Here is a 24,548-nt window from a genome sequence, read left to right as displayed (position 1 = left end):
GTACAAATGAAGTCCATGGTGTACCCCATTAGCATGCTGCACTGTATGTTAAGTAAACGAGCCCTGCCCTGCCCTGACCCCTGGCCCCCGGCAAACACAGAAAGATGATTGTGAAATGTGAGATGATGATACTGTCAGGTAAGAACTTCTTTTCATGCAGTCAACTGCCATAGAGGTGGCACTGAAAACCCACAGCGCCCACACCCAAACTCAGTCAGCGGTGGTCCGCTGGTGATGTCAACTATGCTCCTTCCACAATATCAGGGGAATCCTGTGGTCAGGCATGCTGGTGGCAAAGCCCAAGCTCAAAGCCCAGGCCCAAAGCCCAAGCCCAAAGCCCAAGCCCATCGAATCCATTGAGCCAGGATGCTTCGTCCACCAGGAAGCTTGAGCCTCTCCTTGATTTCCCGTACTCTGGCAGAGGCCAGTGGCTAATCAGACCCTCTGTCTGCAAGTCCATGATATACAGCTAGCGGTTGTCAAACAGCAGGGCAAAGATATCTCCAAAGCCAAGCAAGGCCAAGTTTGCTATCTCAGGAGTCTGATGACCCTGAGAATATCACAACTGGCAAAGTCCCGTAGTGCCAAACTACAGACTGTATTTGCCATCGTACTGAAGTCTTGGCTATGGGCAGATACTTCTAGCCTCAGAGACAGACAATGTCTTTAAACACTTGCAGTTGATTTCTCTCCCACTTGGCCAAATCTTGATCTCATAGTTGCCCACACTTTAGAGTATGTAGTCTCCAGGGCTGTGCAAAAGAGACTTGACTTCACACTCGTGCAGAATCACCTTGGTGACCCATTCCGTGCACTGCTGAGTGTGTTCAGGCTTGTCCCAGCACATAAAGCCCGTATTTTCACAGTGAAATCTTCAGAGCCACTTACCAAGATATCCAGTTCATCCTTATGATTACCACTAAACACCGCCCCTGTGTGACCCCGGAAGTGCTGGGTCCTGGCTTCCGGAACTCCATGCCCAACAGGCCACAGTGTTGTCAAAGGAGCCCGTCCCAAGCTTCTGCTCATCACATTTGACTGCTGTGCAACTGTGGGTCTGGATGCCATCAATGCACTGCCCTGTGCTCACATCCCACAGCTTTGCAGACAAGTCGTCTGACCCTGTGCAGAGAAATCCAACTTTGTTGTCAAGTGCATAGACTCTGGCAGTGTGTCCCATTAATGATGAGGGCTCAAAGGCTTCGAGGTTCCAGTTGCTTCATTCTCAAATAGGCCTTCAAGCAAACCTTCTTCCAGGGCAAGACGTCCTGAACAGAATCACCTACGTGCCAGCCCAAATTTTTACAGGCAGTCTGAGGATTGAGCCATTTCAACAAATAAAAACTCAGCTCCAGGGGAAGGAGTTTGAGGAAGTCTCCCAAGTTATTGGAGAGATGCCTGAGCTGGACTGCCCTGCTCTGACTAATCAGGTGATCCAGAGTTTCATTTTCCTGCCAGTCCCTCTGAGAAAGAAATGTAACAGAAATGATACTAAGCCACCCCTCGAAGTCCTTTCTCTCCAAAAAGTTATGGAGAAATTGACCTGAGCGAGCGCTGCAGGGGCTGGGAACCTGGCGCCAAGTTCACACCAGCTAGGTGCGCTGGGCTGCTAGAGCTTTCCAGCAGCAGGTGCACTGGGCAGCCCTGGCACCTGCAGGGAGAGAAAGACAAAGGGCCCTGGCACTGGTAGCAGCATTTGAAACTTCCACCAGCAACGCGCGCAAGAGTTCCAGTTGTTGCAAATACTTGCCAAATAAGGAATTTGGGGCCTTTTAAAAATGTAAACCATTCTGCGGCTGTGTTGCCATTTCTCATTGTGGTTTTAATTTGCATGTTCTTTAGGAGTAGCCGATGCTGATTATGTCCTTACTACTATATGTATATATAAACTATTTTTATATATTTTTATTTTTTTATATTTTTATATATGTATTATATTTTACTATATATATAATTTTTAATTGTTCAGCTATTTTGCCCATTGTATTAGTGAGTTGTCTTTTTTTTTAGTGAGTTGTCTTCTTAATAAAGAATTGTAAGTGTTCTTTCTATATTTTGGTTAAAATGTTCTTTTTAAGATATATATATTCAAATGTATTTTCTTATTCAGTGGCTTGCCTTTTCACTTCTTTTTTTTTTAAGATTTTTTATTTATTTACTGGGTCGGGGGGAGAGAGAGTACAAGCACACAGAGCAGCAAGCAGAGGGAGAGGGAGAGGGAGAAGCAGGCTCTGCACCGAGCAGAGAGCCAGATGTGGGACTCGATCCCAGTACCCTGGGATCATGACCTGAGCCAAAGGCAGCTGCTTAACCGACTGAGCTACCCAGACGCCCTTGCCTTCTCACTTTCTTAATGGCACCTTTAAAGATATAAAAGTATAATTTTGAGGAAGTCAAATTTGTTAACTTTTTTCTCTTTTATAGTTTGTGCTTTTTGTGACCCATTTTTTGCCCGTGCCAAGAAAACCTGTTTATTTGACTAAGGCTAGATAAAAATTTCTCCCCAAATTGTTGGCTCACATATTCTGTGGGACAGGAATGAACACTGGGCTTAGTAGAGATGCCTTGTCTTTACTTCATGATGTCTGGGCCCCCAGATGGCAGACCCAAAACCTGAGTATTATAATCTTCTGATGACACTTAGACTAATGTGTAAGTTAATGCTGACTATCCACTGAGACCTTAGTTTGGATTTTCAGTTGGTAAGCCTACATATGGCCTCTCCATGTGACCTGGAGTTCCTCAGAACATGGTGTCTGGGTTTCAAGGGCAACTGTCTCAAGAAAAAGGAAGAACAGGTCTAAACTATATCCTTTTTATGATCTACCCAGAAATCATATAACATTATTTCTACTACACTGTATTGGTCAGAGAAGTTACAATTCCCTACCTAGATTCAACAGAAAGAGGACAGAAACCTCAGCTCTCAGAGGGAGGAGATGTCACTCACATTGTCACAAATATGTGGCATATATTTGTCATGGATCTACCATCTACCACGGTCTGTCCTCTGGTCAAAATAATTCACATTCTTCCTACATACAAAATTCACATGTGCCTCTTCCAAAACCCCCAGACTCTCATCCCATTAAGTAACAGGTTCAATCTTAAGACCCAGGATCTCACCTAGATCTGTACTGTGTTGGATGAGGCTGCTCAGCTGTCATACCTCATGTACATGTGGTCAAGTATAGCTCCTCTCGATTTGAAAATCCTGTGAAGAGATGTTATCTGTCACTCACACCCACATGCAAACATTCACACGCCAACATGAAATGTTTGACAGGCATAGATCCTCCTTTGCAAAGGGAAAAAAGCACGAGGCATGTTGGAGTCAATGGTCCATAACAATTTAGAAATCCAGTTAGGTACATGTTGCTAGTTCCTTGGTTAGGGTTCAGTCCTGCTGCTTGGGAATGACTCACCAAAGCTTTTGATTCTATGCTTTTGTTCATCCTTCCTTCTCAATAAAAAGTGGGATATGTTTATAGCTGACTTCTCTTTTTTCTCAACATACTTCCTACTCATAAACGTTGGGGCTACAGGGCGCCTGGGTGGCTCAGTCAGTTAAGTGTCTGCTTTCGGCTCAGGTCATGATCCCGGGGTTCTGGGATTGAGTCCCATGTCGGGCTCTCTGCTCGGTGGGGAGCCTGCTTCTCCTTCTCCCTCCGCCTGCCTCTCTGCCTGCTTATGCTCTCTCTCTCTCTGCCAAATAAATAAATAAAATGTTAAAAAAAATGTTGGGATTACAAAAATTTCTTTTAATTTTGTAGTCCAAGCTGATATAAGTCTTTCAAAAACATAGTGATTTTCTTATGAATCAATACATAATCTTCTCCATTAACAAAAGCCACACTCATAAATCTCTTTGAGTTTAGCCCTGCTTTATTTGGGCATCCCCTATGACTTCTGAGGAATACTGAATGCTCTTTAGATCCTGCAAACTCCATTGTTAAATTGAGAAGATCTGTGAGACAAGTCTGTAAAGAACTTTAAGGGAGCTTTTGTTCAACTAAATGATTCTTGGAAGTACCACATTAGATTTTTCTTTGGTCTTACAAAGGATCTTATAATTTTCCTATGCATTTTCTCTTTTCTCTGAAACCCTTCTTTAAATCTAGAATCTTGGAAAGCCTGCAAGTAACAGTTTTTGAACCTTCCTTTGTATTTAGCAGTTTTTCCTTTCAGTTATTTCTCTAACATTTTCCTATAAGCAACAACAAGTTAGATGGCCCCTTTGATACTTGGCCTCAAATCTCCTTAGTTGCATCATTCGATTTATTACATATAGTTTCTATTTTCTAGATATTTGCAGGTGACATTGTGTCTAAACTTACCGCCACTACAAAACAAGGTTTTCCTTTACTCCATGTTCTAATAACAAATTCCTTCTTTCCTTTAAGCCTTAAATGACACATTTTATGATGGCCTTGATGCTTCCACTGATAATCTGAAGGCTTTTCCAACTTTGGCCTAATATCTGGGGCTCAAAGCACTGCCACATTAGGTTTCCCTTTTATGGTGGCATCTCCATGTAACAGATATCTTCAGTTAGTATGGTTGTGTGACAAATCAGCCCACCACGTACGATGTAAAGCAACCATTGATTGTGACTAATGGATTTCATGGGTCAGGAATTCAAACAAGGGAAAAGTGGGGACATTTTTTTCTCTGTTCCATGGTGTCTGGGGCCTCAGCTGGAAAACAACATCACTGTATATAGAATTTTTTGCACCCTGTTCCAAATAATCTTAGCCCCTCTTACTGCCCTGGTGGTATTTCTTCATTGTGGAGTCAGGAAGGGTGGCTGTGTTGGGAGTATCCCCAGGTTAAGACACCATGGATTTCACTGTTCTTACTAAGATTCAGTACATTTTCTTAACACTTCTTACATTGTTTAATGCCTTTGACAAAATTCCAGAGTCTTTAAATCGTAGTTGCTGTTTTTTTTTTTTTTTAAATAGTTTTGTCCATTTTTAGTACTACTTTTCTAGGACAGGAATTACAAGATCCTCATTCAGCCATACTGGAAGTCCCCCCCCCCCCCCGCTTTCTTCACCTTCATTTTTGAAAGAAATTTTCACTGAGTAAAGAATTTGTGCTCCACTGTGTTCTAGCTCATATTATTTTCAATAAGAAAGCTACCATTGTCTTTATCTTTGTTCTGGAGCATATAATAAGTATGTTCTTTCCTCTAAACACTTTTAAGATTTTCTCTTTATTGATGGGTTTACATGATTTGATCACAGCATAATTTAGGGTCACTTTCTTCATGTGTCTTGTGCTTAGAGTTCATTCAACTTCCTGAAACTATAAGTTGATTATTTTCATCAATATTGGAGCCATTAATTCAAATATTCTTTCTATTCCCCCACTTTCTCCTTTCCTTCAAGGACTCCAATTCCACATACATTGGCATCTTGGATTTTTTTTTTTTATAGTGCATATATGCCTTATTCTTTTTTCCCCTCTGCTTCATTTCAGAGAGTTTCTATTATAACATTTGCATTCACTAATCATTTATTCTGCACTGTCTGCTCTGCTGTTGATAACAGTCAGTGTATTTTTTATCTTAGACATTAGGATTTTATCTCTAGGAATTTTATTAGGGTCTATTTGTACTTTTCATGTCTCTATGTAATATATTCAATTTTCTGTAGCTTCTTGAAAATATGGAAACTATACTAATAACCATTTTCATGTCTTTGTCTATAATCTATAATGTCAATTTGGGGTCATTTATGATTGATAAATGTTTCTTATTGTTACATTACTATGTTCCTTATTCATTGCATGCTTGTTAATTTTGGCTGCATAACAGCCATTGTGAATTTCATCTTGTTTGGTGATGGATATGTTGACATTCTTTTTTTTTTTTAAAGATTTTATTTATTTGACAGAGAGAGCACAAGCAGAGGGAGAGAGAGGGAGAAGCAGCCTCCCTGCTGAGCAAGGAGCCCGATGTGGGACTCGATCCCAGGACCCTGGGATCATGACCGGGGTCGAAGGCAGCTGCTTAACCGACTGAGCCACCCAGGCGTCCCAGATATGTTGGCATTCTTAAAAATATTCTTGAGCTTCATTCTCAATGAGTTTGATCCCTCTGGGTATTGTTTTTATTGTTAGGTGACACCAAAGCAGTGTTTAGTCTAGCATTACTTTTTCCTATTCCTGAGGTAAAACAAAAACAAAACAAACAACATACTTCTGAGAACTCTACCCAGTGCTCTGAATTATGAAATTGAGATTGTTCACTCCCTTACCCTCTGCTCCTCCCCACCCCACCCATACTCTCTCTCTCTCTCTTTCCTCTCAAGTAAACAAATAAAATCTTTAAAAAAAGAACACCCCAAACTCCAGGAGATTTCTTTGCAGATACCAAGTTCTTTCTCTGTGCAGTTCTCTCTTCTTCATTATTTGTCCCTATGAATTCTAGCTGCCTTGGCCTCCCCAGACTCCCAGCTCTATCTCTTCAAATCAGGGAGACTGCTGTGTTCCACCTGAGTCCCCCATCCTATTCTCTAGGCAGTACTTGGGCAATATCAGGGAACACATTATTTCTTCTCTGATTCTTGGAGATCAATGTCCATCATTACCCAGGGTCCAGTATGTGGAGGACCAGTTTTAATATACTCATGTGGTTTATTTGTTGTTTCAGGTGGTAAGTTAACGATCAATGTAACTCTTGTATTCACCCACATAGTCTTCATATTTATTGCTCTAGGTTTTTTTTATATAATTTTAAATTGTAACTGATACAATTTTTCCTTCAATCTGAAGAACTTCCTTTAACTAGTTTTTGTAACGCATGACCATTGACACTGAATTATTGCAGCTTTTGTTTGATTTTGTGTTTTCATTGTGCCTTTTTTTTTTTTTTTTAAAGATTTTATTTATTTATTTGACAGAGAAAGACACAGCGAGAAAGGGAACACAAGCAGGGGGAGTGGGAGAGGGAGAAGCAGGCTTCCTGCGGAGCAGGGAGCCCGATGCGGGGCTCGATCCCAGGACCCTGGGACCATGACCTGAGCCGAAGGCAGACGCTTAACGACTGAGCCACCCAGGCGCCCGCCTTCTTTTTTAAAGAATATTTTCGCTGGTATAAAATTCTAGGCTAACATTTTTTTTTGTTTCTTTCAGCACTTACTGAAAGTTTCACTGTCTTCTGGCATGCATTTTTTCTCTGATCAAATATCTGCCATCTTTTAAAAAGAATTTTTTCTCGGGGTACCTGGGTGGTGCAGTTGGTTGAGTGTCTGACTCTTGATTTTGGCTCAGGTGGTGATCTCAAGATCATGAGATTGAGCCCCGCGTGGAGCTCTGCACTCCGCACGGAGTCTGCTTGAGATTTTCTCTCTCCTTCTGCCTCTGCCCCTCCTGCTCGTGCTCTCTCTCTAAATAAATTAATTTTTTAAAAAAAAGGATTCTTTCTCTTTGTGTATTCATCTTTCTTTTGGTTGATTGATTTTTTCTTTGTTACTGGTTTTCACCTATTTGATCACGATGTGCTTTGGTGGTGGTGTTTTTTTGTTTTTTTGTTTTTTTTTCCCTGCTTGAAGTTTGCTGAGATTCTTGGATCTGTGTTTATACTTCTTCTCAAACTTGGAACATTTCAGCCATTGTTTTCTAATTTTTTTTTGCCCTCCTTCACTTCTATTACAATTATACATATGTTAACCAGATTCCCTGATGGTCTGCAAACTTTATTCGTTATTTTCTCTCACTGTAGCTCAGTTTGGACAGTTTCTATCTCTACATCTTAAAGAGCCTATCCTTTATTCTTTAATATTTAACTCACTGCTTTTCTCTTCCAGTAAAGCTTTTGTTCTCAGTAGTATATTACTCAGCACTAGAATATTCATTTGGTTCTTTTTGTAGCACTGGTTTCTCTCCTCATTTTCATGTGTTTCTGGAATCCCTTGGGCATATGTATAACAGCTGTTTAAAATGTTTGTCTGCAAATTCTACCATCTCTCTAATTTCTGGGTCTGTTCCTATTGACTTATTTCCATTCAAGTTATAGGTCACACTTTCCTGCCTCTTCGCATGTCTATTAATAGGAATTGGATGCTTCAACAGCGTGAAGTTTACGTTGCCAAGTACTGGAAATTTGTTATCTTGCTTTAGCCAGTGTTGGATTGTGTTATGACTGGCATTAAGTGTACTTTTGAATCAGCTTGATTCTTTTGAAGCCAGTTTTAGGCTTTGTGGCATGGGTCTAGGATGGCATTTACTCCAGGGCTTTTGTAGTCCTATTTCTAAGGTTGACACTTGTGGGATTCTTAACCAAATTATTTAGATGTGCAGCAAATTTCACACTAGCTGCTGAGAATTTGACTATTTCACCGCCCTAGGAAAGCTCTGAGAATTGTTCGTCTCAGAGCTATTTTATTTTGATTTCACCATGGATTTTCACCTTCTTCGTAGGTGTCTTAGTATTGTGCTACAGACTCAAGGAATCATCTACAAATACCCTAGAACACTTTCTTTGAATAGGTCCCTCTTGTTCACAAATTTCAGGGACTTCAGCCTTCCCAAAGGCCAATATCTGTCTTCTCAAATCAGTAAAAATGTCTATTCTCTGCTTAGTTTTCTATTCCTTGTTCTCCAGGAAGAGAGACAAAATGATCATAAAGCTCAACTCATTGTTTTCACTTCTCTCCAGGGTAAAAGTCTTTCACTTTCTATTGTCTAATGTTTGTAGACAGTTTTTAAAAACATTGCCCAGGGACTCCTGGGTGGCTCAGTCAGTTAAGCATCTGCCTTTGGCTCAGGTCATGATCCCAGGGTCCTGAGATCGAGTCCTGCATCGGGCTCCTTGCTCCGCGGGGAGCCTGCTTCTCCCTCTGCCTGCCGCTCCCCTGCTTGTGCGTGCTCTCTCTCTCTGACAAATAAATAAATAAGATCTTTTAAAAAAATTGCCCAGTTTTCTAGTTGTTTTAGAAGGACTAGTACCTGTTAGTCCATATTAGAAGGAGAAAATGGAATCTAACTTGTAAAAATTTCTCTTATAAGTTGTTTGATTTTAAATTGTATTTTCTAGTTTTTGGTATTGGTATATAGAAATGAACTTTAATGTTTTAATATTAAATCCAACAACCTCACTTTTCTAAGACAGTTCTGATAATTTATCTGTGGTTACTTTTTCTAGTTTTCTATGTAGAGCATTTTATCATGTGTAAATAATAACTTTTTGTTTTGAGCTTTCCAAAACTTATATTTTGTGATTCCTTTTATTGTTTCCTACACTGCTAGGACCTCTGGCCCATGATAAATAAAAATGGTGATAGTCAGCTCTGCTATCTTGTTCCAGATTTTAAAGTAAACACTCCTACTGTTCTGCCATAATGTCTGATGTGTTGTATAGCGTTCTCTTAAATACTCTATACTGCATTGCAGAAGTGTGCTTCTATCCCTTTGTATTTCTCAAGTGTGAAAAATATGGCTCCTCAGATCACCAGGAGTCAGAAACAAGCTCCAGACCAATTGGTTAGCAAGTAAAAGCTGGTAAGAACTCCTAATTATACTTAAGTTAACCAGGGCAAGAGAGGTCAAAAATCAATGAATCAATGTTGATGTCCCCAACAACAGTGTTCTGAATTCATCAGTAGTCTTGAGCCTGATATTAAATTTAGTTCCCAACAGTTGTTTAGGTATCCCTGGCTTAGATGGGAAGCGGTATCAGAGTAAAGGCATCCCTAAGTCCTAGGAAGTAGTCATTGTTGGCTAAGAGAGCAGTTGCTTGTGAGCTGTGATATAGTCAAATACGATCTTTCCGTTTTAGATTGCTAGAGACAAGGAGTGCAATTATCAACTTTATTTGCCAGCTGGCCAAACTGAACTATCGAGATAATGCTAGAAAAAAGACTCCATTCATTCTTCCTTCAGAAAATGTTTGCTCTGCCAGAAAATATGTTAGAAATCAAGAACCCACAAGAGAATTAAGTTCACATGGTCTCTTTCTTTCCTCACAGAGCTTGACGTCTAATGGACTCATGGGTGATTTGGGTCTATAGTTGTCCTTTAGGGCTGTTCCATTTCCGTTCTGCAACACTTTCTTCCCATTCACGTGCCCGTTCAGATGGTGCAGTGCCTGCCAGCCCAGATATCGGACTGACCTCTTTCTACCTTCTACCCACTTAATAAATATGTGTTATAAGCAGTTCACAGAGGTGCCCCAAATTCCTCTGTTCACGGATCACTCAGTGTCTCAGTAATTGTGTTCACTTTCCCCCTACCAGGTCATAAGAAGATCTCAATTTCAAACCAATTAGTAGTTAATTGCAAACAATTTGGTAAGTGGTGTTTTTTACAGTTTTTTTTCTAATTCCCATATAGTTAATACACAGTGTTATACTAATTTCAGGTGTACAATATAATGATTCAATAGTTCCATAAATTACTCGGTGCTCATGAAGGTAAGTGTACTCTTAATCGCCTTCACCTATTTCACCCATCCCCCACACCCACCTCCCCTCCGGTGACCATCAGTTTGCTCTCTGTAGGGAAGAGTCTCTTTTCTGGCTCGTCTCTTTTTTACTTTGTTTGCTTTGATTACCGATTCCATTTCATTGCTGGTAATCAGTCTGTTCAAATTGTTTATTACTTCCTGATTCAGTTTAGGGAGGTTATATATTTCTAGGAATTTATCCATTTCTTCTAGGTTGTCCAATTTGTTTGGCATATCATTTCCCATAATATTCTCTTACAATCGTTTATTTCTGTGATATCAGTTGTTATATCTCCTCTTTCATTTCTGATTTTGTTTATTTGAATCCTCTCTCTCTCTCTCTTTTTTTGGTGAGTCTGGCTAGAGCTTTATCCATTTTGTTGATCTTCTCAAAGAACCAGCTTTTGGTCTCCATTGATCTGTTCTATTGTTTTTTAGTTTCTATTTCATTTATTTGTGCTCTGGTCTTTATTATTTCCTTCCTTCTACTGGCTTTGCTTTGTTTGTTCTTTTTGTACCTCCTTTAGGTGGAAGGTTAGGTTGTTTATCTGAGATTTTTCTTGTGTCTTGAGGTAGGCCTGTATTGCGATAAACTTCCCTTTTAGAAGAGTTTTCACTGCCTGCCAATGATTTTGGACAATTGTGTTTTCCTTTTCATTTGTTTCCATGTATTTTTTAATTTCCTCTTTGATTTCATGGTTGACCCATTCATTGTTTAGTAGCATGTTATTTAACTTCCATGTGTATGTATTCTTTCAGATTTTTCTCTTGTGGTTGATTTCTGGTTTCATAATATTGTGGTGAGAAAAGAAGCATGGTATGACTTCAATCTTTTTGAATTTGTTGAGACTTTAACTGTGACCTAATATGTGATCTAGTCTGTAGAATGTTCCATGGGCACTTGAGAAGAATGTGTATTCTGCTGTTTTAGGATGGAATGTTCTGAATATATCTTTTAGATCCATCTAGTCTAGTGTGTCATTCAAAGCCACTGTTTCCTTGTTTATTTCCTGTTTGGATGATCTATCAATTGATGTAAGTGGGATGTTAAAGTCCCCTACTATTATTGTATCATTATCTATTATTTCCTTCCTATTTTTGTTTTTAGCTGCTTTATATATTTGGGTTCTCCCATGTTGGATGCATAAATATTTAAATTTTGTATCTTCTTGTTGGATTGTTCCCTTTAAGATTATGTAGTGTCTTTTGTCTCTTGTTACAGTCTTTGTTTTAAAGTCTATGTTATCCAGGGGCGCCTGGGTGGCTCAGTCGTTAAGCGTCTGCCTTCGGCTCAGGTCATGATCCCAGGGTCCTTGGATTGAGCCCCGCGTTAGGCTCCCTGCTCTGCGGGAAGCCTGCTTCTCCCTCTCCCACTCCCCCTGCTTGTGTTCGCTCTCTCGCTGTGTCTCTCTCTATCAAATAAATAAATAAAATCTTTAAAAAAATAATAATAAAGTCTATATTATCCAATATAAGTATTGCTATTCCAGCTTTTTTCACTTCCATTTGCATGATAAATGCTTTTCCATTTTTTCACTTTCAATCTGCATGTGTCTTTAGGTCTGAAATGAGTCTCTTGTAGACAGCATATAGACAGGTCTTACATTTTTATACATTCCATCACCCGATGTTTTTTTTTTTTTTAATTTTATTTATTTATTTGACAGAGAGAGATACAGCGAGAGAGGGAACACAAGCAGGGGGAGTGGGAGAGGGAGAAGCAGGCGTCCCGCAGAGCAGGGAGCCTAATGCGGGGCTCAATCCCAGGATCCTGTGATCATGACCTGAGCAGAAGGCAGACGCTTACCAACTGAGCCACCCAGGTGCCCCACCCTATGGCTTTTGACTGGAGCATTTAGTCCACTTACATTCAAAAGAGTTATTGATAGGTATGTACTTATTGCCATTTTGTTTCTTGTTTTATGGGTGTTTTTGTAGTTCTTTGTTCCTTTCTTCTCTTGCTCTCTTCTCTCACAGTTTGCTAGTTTTTTTTAGTGATATACTTGGATTCCTCTCTCTTTATTTTTTGCAGATTGATTACTGGTTTTTCATTTCTGGTTACCATTAGGTTTATATATAATACCTTATGCATATAGCAGTCTATATGAAGTTGATGGTTGCTTACTTTGAACCCATTCATTGCTCCTCTCCTCCCCACCTTTTAGGTATATGGTGTCATACTTCACATTCTTTTATTTTGTGAATCCCCTGACAGATATTATAGATAAACTTATTTTTGATGCTTTTGTGTTTCCTACTTTTCTTACTCCTACTTATGGTCCTTCCTTTCCACTCAGAGTCCCCTTTAACATTTCTTGTAGTGCTGGTGATGAATTCCTTTAATTTTTATTTCTATTTCTATTTATTCTATTTTATTTCTATTCTTAATGATAGCCTTGCTGGATAGAGTATTCTTGGCTGCAGGTTTTTTTTCTTTCAGCACTTTGAATATATCATGTCATTCCCTTCTGGCCTGCAAAATTTCTGCTGAAAAATCAGCCTTATGGTGTTACCCTTCTCTGTAACTGTTTTCTTTTCTCTTAGTGTTTTTAAAATTCTCTCTTTATCACTACTTTTTGCCATTTTAATTACTATGTGTCTTGGTGTAGACCTCTTTGGCTTGATTTTGAGGGCTGTCTATACCTCCTGCATCTGGATTTCTGTTTCTAGATTTAGGAAGTTTTGGGCCATTATTTCTTTAAATAAATTTTCTGCCCTCTTTTCTCTCTCTTCTCCTTCTGAGATCCCTGTAAGGCAAATGTCATTACGCTTGATATAGATGATCTGGCTGAGTTCCTTAAGTCCATTCTTATTTTTTATTATTATTTTTCTCTCACCTGTTCAGCTTGATTGCTTTCCATTACTCTGCTCTCCAAGTCACTGATATGTTCTGCTTTCTCTAGTCTATTTACTCTATCTAGTGTATTTTGAATTTCATTTACTGAGTTCTTCATCTCTAATTCATTCTCTTTTAATTTTTCTATTTTTTGTTAAGAATACCACTGATGTCCTCTGCTCTTTTCTCAAGTCCAGTGAGTATCTCTATGACAATTACTTTAAATTCTTTATCAGGCATTTTACTTATCTCCATTTCATTTAGGTCTCTTGCTGTGATTCTGCCCTGTTCTTTCATTTGGGACATATTCCTCTGTGCCCTCATTTTTTTCTGTCTGTGTCCGTGTCTATGTGTTAGGAAGTTCAACTATGTCTCTTGCTCTTGGAAGTGCTGCCCTTATGAGGAAGAGGTGGTATAGTGCCCTGTAGTGCAATGTCCCTTGTTCACCAGAACCTGGAACCTCAGGGTGTCTCATAATTGTGTTGCATGCACCCTGTTGTTGCTGCTGAGCTGTTTTGCCTTCAGTTCAATTGTCTGCAATGGCTCTCGTTGCCTGTTGTGGCCAGAGTTTGGTACCTGTGTTGTTAGTGACCTAGTCGACGGATGCTTTTGTTGTAAGTTGAGTCACACCAGGCATTTGCCAGACATGCAGTTAGCACCAAACTACAGGAGAACACAGTGGCGGTGGCGGGGGGGGGGGGGGGGGGTCACTGTTAGCAAGTTAGGCAGCAAGTGTTGGCGTCACACTGGTTCCTGCAGGTGTTCATGTGTCTAGGCTGGGGGGTTAGAGAGGGAAATGGTGCCCTATAGCTCCTTTGTTCCTGGAGAAGTCTCGCAATGATCCCTACCCCTCTAGCATGAGTGCTCTGAGATTAGTAAACAACTCTCCCTCGCATACACCCCAGGTGTTGTTCAAACTGCTGCTTCTATGCTGTTTGTGGTGCTGTCTCTTTAACTGCAGGGACTCAGCTTCCCCTTGCCCTCCTGGCTCTCCTATGAGCCTGCTGATTTTTTTTAAAAAAGATTTTATTTATTTATTTGAGAGAGAGAGGGGAGAGAAAGAGAGAGTGCAGGGGAGGGGCAGAGGGAGAAGCAGACTCCCCACTGAGCAGGGAGCCCACTCCGATCCCAGGACTCAGGGATCATGATCTGAGCTGAAGGCAGATTTAACTGACTGAGCCACCCAGGTGCCCCGAGCCTGCTGATTTTTAAAGTTCCAGGTTTTAAGCCCTGCTGATTGTAAGAACTCATGAAATTTGGCCCCTCTGGTTTTCAAAGCCAAATGTTATGGGGATTCGTCTTCCCCATGTGGGCTTGCCTGTGTGAGAGTCTGTTTCTCTCCTCTCTCCATGCCTACAGTGTCCCTCCCTTCCACGGACAGATCCGCAGGTCCATTTAGCTCCTGATCATGTCTGTGCCCTTCCTACCCTCTTCAACGTAGCTCTTCTCTACATTTAGATGTGGAGAGTTTGTTCTGCTAGTCTTTAGGTTGTTTTCTGGGTTATTTACACTGATATGGATGTTATCTAGTTGTATGCATGGAATGAGGTAAGCTTAAGGTCCTCTTACTCGGCCATCTTCCCTGGAAGTCTTAGAAACTCTTTATGTCCTAACAAATTAGTGGCAATTTGAAAAAAAAAAAAAGAACTATACACATAAATGAAAATAAAATATATATTTCATTTTCAAATAATCATAATTACTTACTTATTTGATACGTGTTCCTGCACAACTTGTTAAACTTTTAAAATCAGGTTGGATAACTTCATTTCATGTTCCACAATGGTTTTCACACAGTACTTGCTTTTTAATCACGAGAACTGCCAAAACCCCAGCATAGTGAATGGAGGATGCCACAAACACAAAGTAGCACAAACTAATGTTGAAACTGTGAACTAGCTTGAGCTAGTTCTCCATGTGCTGACTGGTATATGTCAAATATCATATTGTTTCCCTTCAAAGTTTAAAATATCCCACAGCACCGCTGTGAATTCCCCACATCTTCCTGGGGTACCTTGGTGTAGTTTGGAAACCATATCTTGTGTCCTTTTCCCCTGTCATATGAGTGTTTCTTCATTTTACTAATAAATTTGATGAACAGCTAACTTGGTAATGGATGGCAATGGCTTAATATACTACCATTCCTGGGTAAATTCTTGTTATGAAAGCAACCTTGCTAATCCTATTCAAAACAAACCAAAAAAATCTCCAAGTATTGTACTTGGGTGGTGAGGAAACAATTTTAGATGTGGCTAGTGCGTTTCTTGACTCCATTTTTTTTTAAGATTTTATTTATTTATTTACTTGAGAGAGAGAAAGAGAGGAACAGCATGAGAGCGGAGAGGGTCAGAGGGAGAAGCAGGCTCCCTGTTGAGCCAGGAGCCCGATGTGGGACTCGATCCCAGGACTCCGGGATCATGACCTGAGCCGAAGGCAGTCGCTTAACCAACTGAGCCACCCAGGCGCCCTTAACTCCTTCATTTTTAACCGGGAGCAGGCTACCTAGTTCATCCTTCAAAAGAACCACTTCTCTCAGAACTACTATTATCACTAGAGAATGTCCACATTTCCTCTAAAGATATGGTTAAGGTAGGGACCAGACTGCTGCATTCAAATCTTGTCTCTGTCAGTTACTAACTCTGTGACTTTGCAGGCTACTTAACTTCCTTGTAACTTACTTTTCCTATTTTTAACATGAAGGCAAAAATAGCATTTATTGCATAATCTGGGGAACAAGATTAAATGAGGTAATGCATATATAACATTTAGAACAGTGCTTGTCCCCGATTAAGTGCTCAATAAGTGTCAATCATTATTATAGACCGAAATAATAGGGATCAGTGGTCTCCCGTGAAAGAAAGGTATATGAATGAGTGGATCTGTGCCCTCTCTTTATCATTTGCCTAGACCCAGTAATAGGGTTATAGGATAATGGGGCATCTGTAGTCTTTACCTGTAATACAGTGATCCCAGCAAGTGGTTGTGGTTATATGGATTGTCTTGACTTTTCTTTCTGTTTATACCGACCAAATTGTTGGCAATGCTAATTCATTTTGAGTTATAGGGATAAGACTATAGACCTGGATACCAGCGCTTGAAGATCAGCCATATTTGGTGTAGAGAGAGAGAGAAAGGAGAGAGGAGAGAGAGAGAGGGAGAAAGGGCTTATTAAGGACTCACTGATTGGCATTCAGTTGAAAATAAAGGTAGAGGAGAAGGTATAAATGTACAGATTTTTGAATCCTTAAAAGGGTTTAATTCTAATTGCTCTATCTTTAGATCATTTTTCAGTTTACATTAAAACTATAAATGCGAGGGAAGAAAAAATAAAAGGAACTTTGTAACTTGAAAGTCTTGAGTAATATGGTATTTCTATTTTCTAATACCCAGGAGTAGAGAGAATCATAAAATCTCTACCAACTGATATTGGTTTATTCAACACAGCACACCACTTAAGACAACTGATAATCCCTGGCCTCTTAGATACCCCAATGTATTTTTAAAAGAAAATTCCAATAATTTAGCCAATTCAGTCTTTTTCTCTAGGAGTCTCTAAAGAAGGATTCACATCTCATTGGAAAAGAGGTAGACACCAAAAGAAGGAGTCACGAGGAAAATATTTTGTAGTTCTCCCTAAGTATATATTGAATGTACTCCCTTTGTTGTCAATAAAATTCACCTTACACAAGTTTTGTGTGGAGGTTTATGGATACATACAGTAATAACCAAGAGACAACATCATAATTGAACAGGAGCAAAGTAGAGGGGAAAAATATATTCGGAATCAGATGTGTGAGACAAAACCAATGTATCAGGAAACAGTGGGAAACCCAGGATGAAGTGGGTCTTTTAGGGTTCCCAAACCCAATTCCAGTGTACTCCTCCCCACACTGCCCCCCCCCCCCAAGTTCAAGCAATTCGGGAACACCAACTCAATTCTGACACTATCTACTTGGAGATAGCATCAGATTCCACAGGTTAAGAGTTCAGTTCTACAAAACTCCCCCTCACCCCACTTTAGTCACCAGTTGCATGCCCTAGGCATGGTCCAATGACCACTTCATTAAGTTTGATTAATTTGCTAGAGCATCTCACAGAACTCCGGGAAACAAGATAAGCAGTTTATTAAAGTATATGATAAAGGACCAGCCCCCGCCCTAATACTTAGGTTATGGAGAGGCTTTCCACATGAAAAAATGCTCCACATCACTTGCCATCAGGGAAATACAAATCAAAACCACAGTGAGATACCACCTTACACCAGTTAGAATGGCAAAAATTACAAGACAGGGAACAACAAATGCTGGTGAGGATGTGGAGAAAGGGGATCCCTCCTACACTCTTGGTGGGAATGCAAGCTGGTGCAGCCACTCTAGAAAACAGTATGCAGGTTCCTCAAGAAGTTAAAAATAGAGCTACCCTACGACCCAGCAAGTGCATTACTGGGTATTTACTGCAAAGACAGAGATGTAGTGAAAAGAAAGGGCACATGCACCCCAATGTTCATAGCAGCAATGTCCACAATAGCCAAACTGTGGAAGGAGCAGAGACGCCGTTCAACAGGCAGAATGGATTAAGAAGATGTGGTTCATATATACAATGGAATATTACTCAGCCATCAGAAAGGATGAATACTCACCATTTGCATCGACATGGATGAAACTGGAGGGGATTATGCTAAGTGAAATAAATCAAGCAGAGAAAGACAATTATCATATGGTTTTACTCATATGTGGAACATAAGGAATAGCACAGAGGACCACAGGGGAAGGGAGGGAAAACTGAACGGGAAGAAATCAGAGAGGGGAAGGGCTTTCCAAAAGTCACCTCATTAACATAACAAAAGACACCTTTATCACTCTTATCATAGGAAACTCCAAGGGTTTTAGAAGCTAGGAGACAGGAACTGTGGTTGAAGACCAGATGCCAATGACAAATATATTTTGGTTGATTTAGTGACCAAACATAGATTTCCTGTAAATCACAGTATCATAGTGGGTTAAGCATTCTTCCAAGCCTATTTGGAAAGTGGTGGGTCATAAATAAGAAAATAACGCCAGTTAGGGCTAGGTCAAGGAGGAAGCCAGTTTGGCAGGTGAGAGAGCTGGAAGCCGAATAGTAGCTATTTCTTTTTTTTTTTTTTATAGGTCTATTACAGTATCATTTTTAAAAAAGATTTTATTTATTTATTTGACAGAGAGAGACAAAGTGAGAGAGGGGACACAAGCAGGGCCAGAGGGAGAGGGAGAACCAGACTCCCCACTGAGCAAGGAGCCTGATGAGGGACTCCATCCCAGGACCCTGGGATCATGACCTGAGCCGAAGGCAGACGCTTAATGACTGAGCCACCCAGGCGCCCCAAATAGTAGCTATTTCAAACAGATTTCCACGAGAGACTGGAGGAAATCAAGGCTCTGTTGGCAAGAGGCTAACTGGGGCATGACCTTGAATGTTGAACCAAAATAAACTTGATTCCTCCAGGATCCAGAGACCAAGCATAACCATGGGCAGTGATAATTACTATCATGAAATTTTAGAACTGGTAGAAAACGTAAAAATGCTTTAGTTCACTACTTCATTTTGTAAATAAAGGGATGGGTGCTCAGAGGCAGGACGAGACTTGCTCCAAGATCACACAGTGAAATAGAGTCAGGCCGGCTGGCTAACTTCCTCTCTGTGCTCTTCCTCATCATAGAACCATCTTTAGAAGCAAGGAATTGAACAGACTGTATCAATATATGAAGCAGGATAAATGGCAAGGTCAGGTAAGAATCACCAGATTGCAGCACATTTCAAACAACCAAAGGTAGCCAATATTGTATTCACAAATCACTTGATTTTTATCACGAAACCTATCACCCAAGTTAGTCACATGAAAAGGTTAGAGGGGGAAGTTAATGAAACACTCTTAAGAGGATCCAAGAAGGAGGCATCCCAATGTGCGCAGTGAAGCACCAGGCTTATCTTTGATCCCGAGACAAGGGTCGGCCTGGAGTTCAGTCAGGTGTCTTCTGTGTGGACAGAGCCTCCAAGTGCACCTGTCTGGAGCAGTGTATTGCCTGGGTGGTCCATCAGCCTTCCAGCTGCTGCTAGACAGTTCCTTCTTTTAAGGGTTCACTTAGGTGGCTGTAATGTAAAAATCTGAGGATTTTTGCCATGCCAGCTTAGTCCACTCCGTCTCCCCCAAGTCTTTCTGTGGACGTTTCCAAGCAAGGTTTACCTATCCCGTTACACAGCTTATCTACATGGGCACACTCAAAGCCCTACATCAGACATTGACAAACAACTAATCTGGGAGTTCACATTGGCCACTGTGACTCCATTTTGTCTTACTCTGACTGAGCTTATTCTGTACCTTCTAGGAGTAGGAATCATAAAAAATATCACACCATGATAAGTATCCAAATTCCTCTTCATTGTCCCTTTATTTAGCATGTCTTTATTCTAGGCTTTTAATCTTTATGCAGAAATGCAGTTGACTGAATGTCTTTCCACAAATATACAGATCATCACTTCCAAGGAATATTTCCAGAATGTAACTAGAATAGTAAATGTATTGTTTTTCTAATCATTTGATATTACCAGAGAATATTTCAGGAATGCTCTTAGGGAAGAAAGTTTATCTTCAGAACATTCTAGTTTCAATCATCTCTATCAAGAAAAATAAGCACAGGGAAATGTCCCCAACCTCCCTAAAGGCTTGACCCTATCAAAAATTGTTATATTCTTGTGGGTTAAGACATTGAAAAGGCTGCTAAAACACAAATAGGTCCCTAATAGCAATATTATTAACAAAAATGCACTTAGAAAGTCTGTGAGGAAAAGGTGAATTGTAAAAGATGTCAGTCTGGGGAAGAGAGGGCCAGAAAAAGGGGGAAATAAAAAAGTCTCTGATGCAGTTAAGTTCTCTGGAAGGCAATTAGGACATCATGGTGGGAGGAGGGTGATGCGGGACAGAAAAGTTGTTAATTTTGCACCTTTGTTTCTGAGAAAAAAGAAAGGGTTCCTCATTGTCTCTGAATTGGCTTCATTTTAAGGCTATTGCTTCTAGGACTCGATTAATGAATCCAGCACAGATATTTTTGCATCCATTTTTTTAAACAGTCTGTAATATTTTGGGGAAAAAAACCCTCAATATTTCCAAGAAACACTTTAAAAAAAAAACACACAGTTTGTATATTATCAATAGAAATAACTGACAGACGTTCTTCCTTCAGTGACTTGAACAACCTATCAATCTGACATTATTTTTCTTGAAGAAAGCTGAGACGATGTGTGCTAAAAAAAAACCATTATGAATATATTAACAGCAAATTCCAAGCCAGCTACAAAGTTGTATGTTCTATTGACCTACTCGTGTTTGGCTCATTAAACGCATCTACTGGGGAAGAGCCTGACTGCCTCCGGTGAAAGGGAGTGTTTTCAGTTCTCCCTGGGAGATTTCACTAGTTCCATGAAAATGAAAGCAGTTTTATGGAAGATGCTTGACCCTTCAAATAAGGACGTCTCTGAAAAAGAGGCAGGCAAAGCATGAAAAAGGGTCTCTAACTAGGCTGCCTTCTTATATATGTTTAAAGGAGATGTAAGTCCGTTGATATTGTTCTATAGCTGGACCATGCTGACGGTGGTCCCTCTCAGAAGGAGCAGCCCTTCTGTGGGTCACTCTTCTTTGAATGTTTATAAATAGGTGTGGCACAAAAGTCACAAGGCCTGCCATCTGACTCGCTGCATCAGGCTAAGTATTTGTTGAGGTTAGCCCATGGACCGAGCGCTGTGCCACGCATTTTGCATGCATCACAGGGCTCATTTCATGAGACCCCCAGCTACACATATTGGTCTCTCTATTACTAATGGAGACACTAAGGTGAAGTCATCTGTTTGAGGTCACATGACAAACCCGTGGCCGGACAGGGATTTAAACCCAAGAAGTCTGGTTCCAGAGCCGATTCCCCTGACCTCTCACCTCACTATCCCAGAATACGTAACCGAATCAACTCGGTTTCTTTTTAAAATGGGATTTGAAGGTAGATATCATTTTTTAGAGATATAAAATTCAGAAATTTAGAAACCTAGAACTTAGAAATGATTCAGTCCGCCCCTACCTACTCCCTGCTCTTTTACAAGTAGGGAAACTGAGGCACGGAGAGGAAAAGAAAAAGTGGCTTAATTCAGGGTAGAAAATTTATGGTTGCTATGGTTTGAATGTTTGCATCCCCCCAAATTCATATACTGAAATCTTAATGCCCAGTATGATGGTATTAGAAGGCAGGGCCTTTAGAGGTGCCCAAATCATCAGAGTGAAGCCCTCATGAATAGAGTTAGTGCTCTTATAAAAGAGAGCCCACAGAGCTCCTTAGACCCTTCTACCATGTAACAGCGTAATAAGCCGGCAACCCAGAAGAGGGCCCTCATCCGAGCATGCTGGCACCCTGATCTCGGCCTTCCAGCCTCCAGAACTGTGGGAAATTGATTTCTGTTGTTTATTAGCCACCTAGTGTGTGGTATTTTGTTATAGCAGCCTGAACGGGCGAAAACAAACCTAGAGCCAGGATTAGGTCAGACTTAGGGCTCCTGAGGTTCTCCGTATCCTGCCATGGTTTTTTCTTTCTTCCCTCCCTTTCTTCCTCCTTCCTTTCCTCTCTTCCTATTTCCCATCCTCTTTCATTCCTTTCTTCCTTATTTCATATGCTTTTTGAATTTGTGTAAGCCTGCCGCATGTTTAAATGGCTGCCCTGTGTATGCTGAAATTTCTTTCCTAAATATTAAGTAAATGGAGGGGCAGGACAGAAAAGACACAGATCAGTCTTATTACTGAGAAAAGCCATCACACAGGAAATATCACACAGAACAATAAAATACTGTTTTATTTGTCATTTTTAAGAAACCATCTTCTTCTTGACATTATTAAAAGATTATTTACGGGTGCCTGGATGACTCAGGCAGTGAAGCGCCTGCCTTCGGCTCAGGTCATGATCCCAGGGTCCTGGGATCGAGTCCCGCATCGGGCTCCCTGCTCAGCGGGGAGCCTGCTTCTCCCTCGACCCCTCCCCCACTGCTTGTGATATCTCTCTCTCTCTCATGCTCTCTCTCCTCTCAAATAAATAAATAAAATCTAAAAAAAAAGAGGTTATTTACTTACAATGTTAGGCACCCATTTTGATCACAGTTTGAGGCACTTTGAGATAGATACACATGTGGGACGACCTCCACAGTCGAGATATACAGTATTTCCATGATCATGGAAGAGTTCCCTATGCCCCTTCCAGTCAATACCCTTCTCCAACTCCCAGCTCAGAGAATCACTGCTCTTCCTGTGATTGTAGATTAAATTTGGACTTCTAAAGTGCTTTATAAAAAAATGGACTTCTCCCTCTCCCTCCACTGTTCCCCCTGCTTGTGCTCTCTCACTCTCTCTGTCAAATAAATAAATAAAATCTTTAAAAAAAATGGAATCATAGAATATGTATTGATTTTTTTCCTGGTTCCTTTACTTTAGAAGAATGTTTCTGAGATCCATTTATGTTATTTTGTGTATCAGTCATCCATTTTTTTCCTCGGTATTATTCTGTTGTTGTTTAGACCACAATTTGCCTATCCATTCACCAGTTGATGGATATTTGGGTGGTTCACCGTTTTTGGTTACGATGAATAAAGATTTCATGAACCTTCATGTTCAGGTTTTTGCTTTTGGATAAATTCCCTAAGAGTGGCATTGCTGGGGTCATGGTATTCATTTAACTTTTAAGGAGATGCCAAGCTGTTTTCAAAAGTGGTTGTATCATTTTATGCTCCCACCATCAGTGCATGGGAGAGTTAACGTTTCCTCCACAAACGTGAACACATGGCATTGACGTTCTTTTTCATTTTAGCTTTTATCACGAGCTTATCTTCTTATCAATGAGTTGTAAGAATTCTTTAAACATTTTTTTTTGAAGATTTTATTTATTTATTTGACAGAGACACCGTGAGAGCAGGAACACAAGCAGGGGGAGTGGGAGAGGGAGAAGCAGGCTTCCCGCCGAGCAGGGAGCCCGATGCGGGGCCCGATCCCAGGACCTGGGATCAAGACCTGAGCCGAAGGCAGACGCTTAACGACTGAGCCACCCAGGCGCCCTGAGTTGTAAGAATTCTTGATATAGGCTGGACACAGATTCTTTGTCAGATATAAGTATTGTCAATAACTTTGGAGCTTATCTTTTCAATAGTATAAGTGTTCTTTGAAAAGCACAGTTTTCAGTATCGAGGAAATCCAATTTATTAATTTATCTTTCAGGGCTCATACAGTTTGTGTCTATAGAAGAAAACTTTGCCTTCCCTAATTAGATTTTCTCCTGTGTCTTTTTTCCCAGAAGTTTTATAATTTAAGGCTTTACCTTAAGGTGTGTGACGCATTTTGAGATAACTTTAGCATATGGTGTTAGGTCATTTTCAAAGTGATTTTATTTCCATATGGATAGCCAATTGTTTCAGCACCATTTATTAAAAAGACTTTGCTCTCCTTATTGATTTACATTGGCACGTTTATTGGAAATAAATCAACCATAAATGTAAGGGCTTGCTTCTGGACTTTGGTAGCGTAAGTCCTCCAACTTTGCTTTTGAGTCCTCTCTTCTTTATTCTCTTTTCTATTCCCAGCTTTCATTTGGAATCACTAATTACTTACTTAAGATTTTATTTGTCTCCACAATTAGCTTATTAACTAACCATCTGGTTTTACTCTTATAGTCATTGCTCTAAATTTTATACTATATACCCTTAGCTTACTATCGTCTAACCTCAAATAATACTGTATTACTTCACGTCAAATATAAGAACCTTTCAAAAGTAGGCTTCCATTTTCCCTTTCCTTCCTTTGTACTAATGTGTTAGTACACATTATACACCAATATAGGACTAGCATAGTATATAGCATATATATTAGTATATTATATTAATTAGTATATAATGTGTACTAACACATTAGTGTTACCCCAGTAGTGTTAAATAAGATCTTATTTCTATATGTGTTATAAACTTCACAATGTGTTATTATTTTTTAAACAATTGTCTCTTAAGGAAGTTAAAAATAAGAAAGAAATGCCTTTCACATTTAATCAGATACTTATTTTTTATGCTTTTCATTTCCTTTTGTGTCTATCCTTGCTTCCATCTGGTATCATTTGCCTTCTGCCTGAAAAACTTTGCGCATACCTTCTAGTGACAGTCCACTGAGGCCAAATTTTATTCACTTTTGTTTTTATTTCACTTTTGAAATGCATTTTC

General features: G+C 40.0%; 1 pseudogene; it reads right to left on the bottom strand.

Moving 5' to 3' along the window:
• Window positions 1-237: 237 nt before the first annotated feature.
• On the bottom strand, window positions 238-3,455 carry LOC110576302 (annotated as a pseudogene).
• Between the last annotated feature and the right edge of the window lie 21,093 nt (window positions 3,456-24,548).

This window comes from Neomonachus schauinslandi, chromosome X, assembly GCF_002201575.2.
Source record: "Neomonachus schauinslandi chromosome X, ASM220157v2, whole genome shotgun sequence".
NCBI classification, from domain to species: domain Eukaryota; kingdom Metazoa; phylum Chordata; class Mammalia; order Carnivora; family Phocidae; genus Neomonachus; species Neomonachus schauinslandi.
This window is presented reverse-complemented; position numbering and strand designations above follow the sequence as displayed.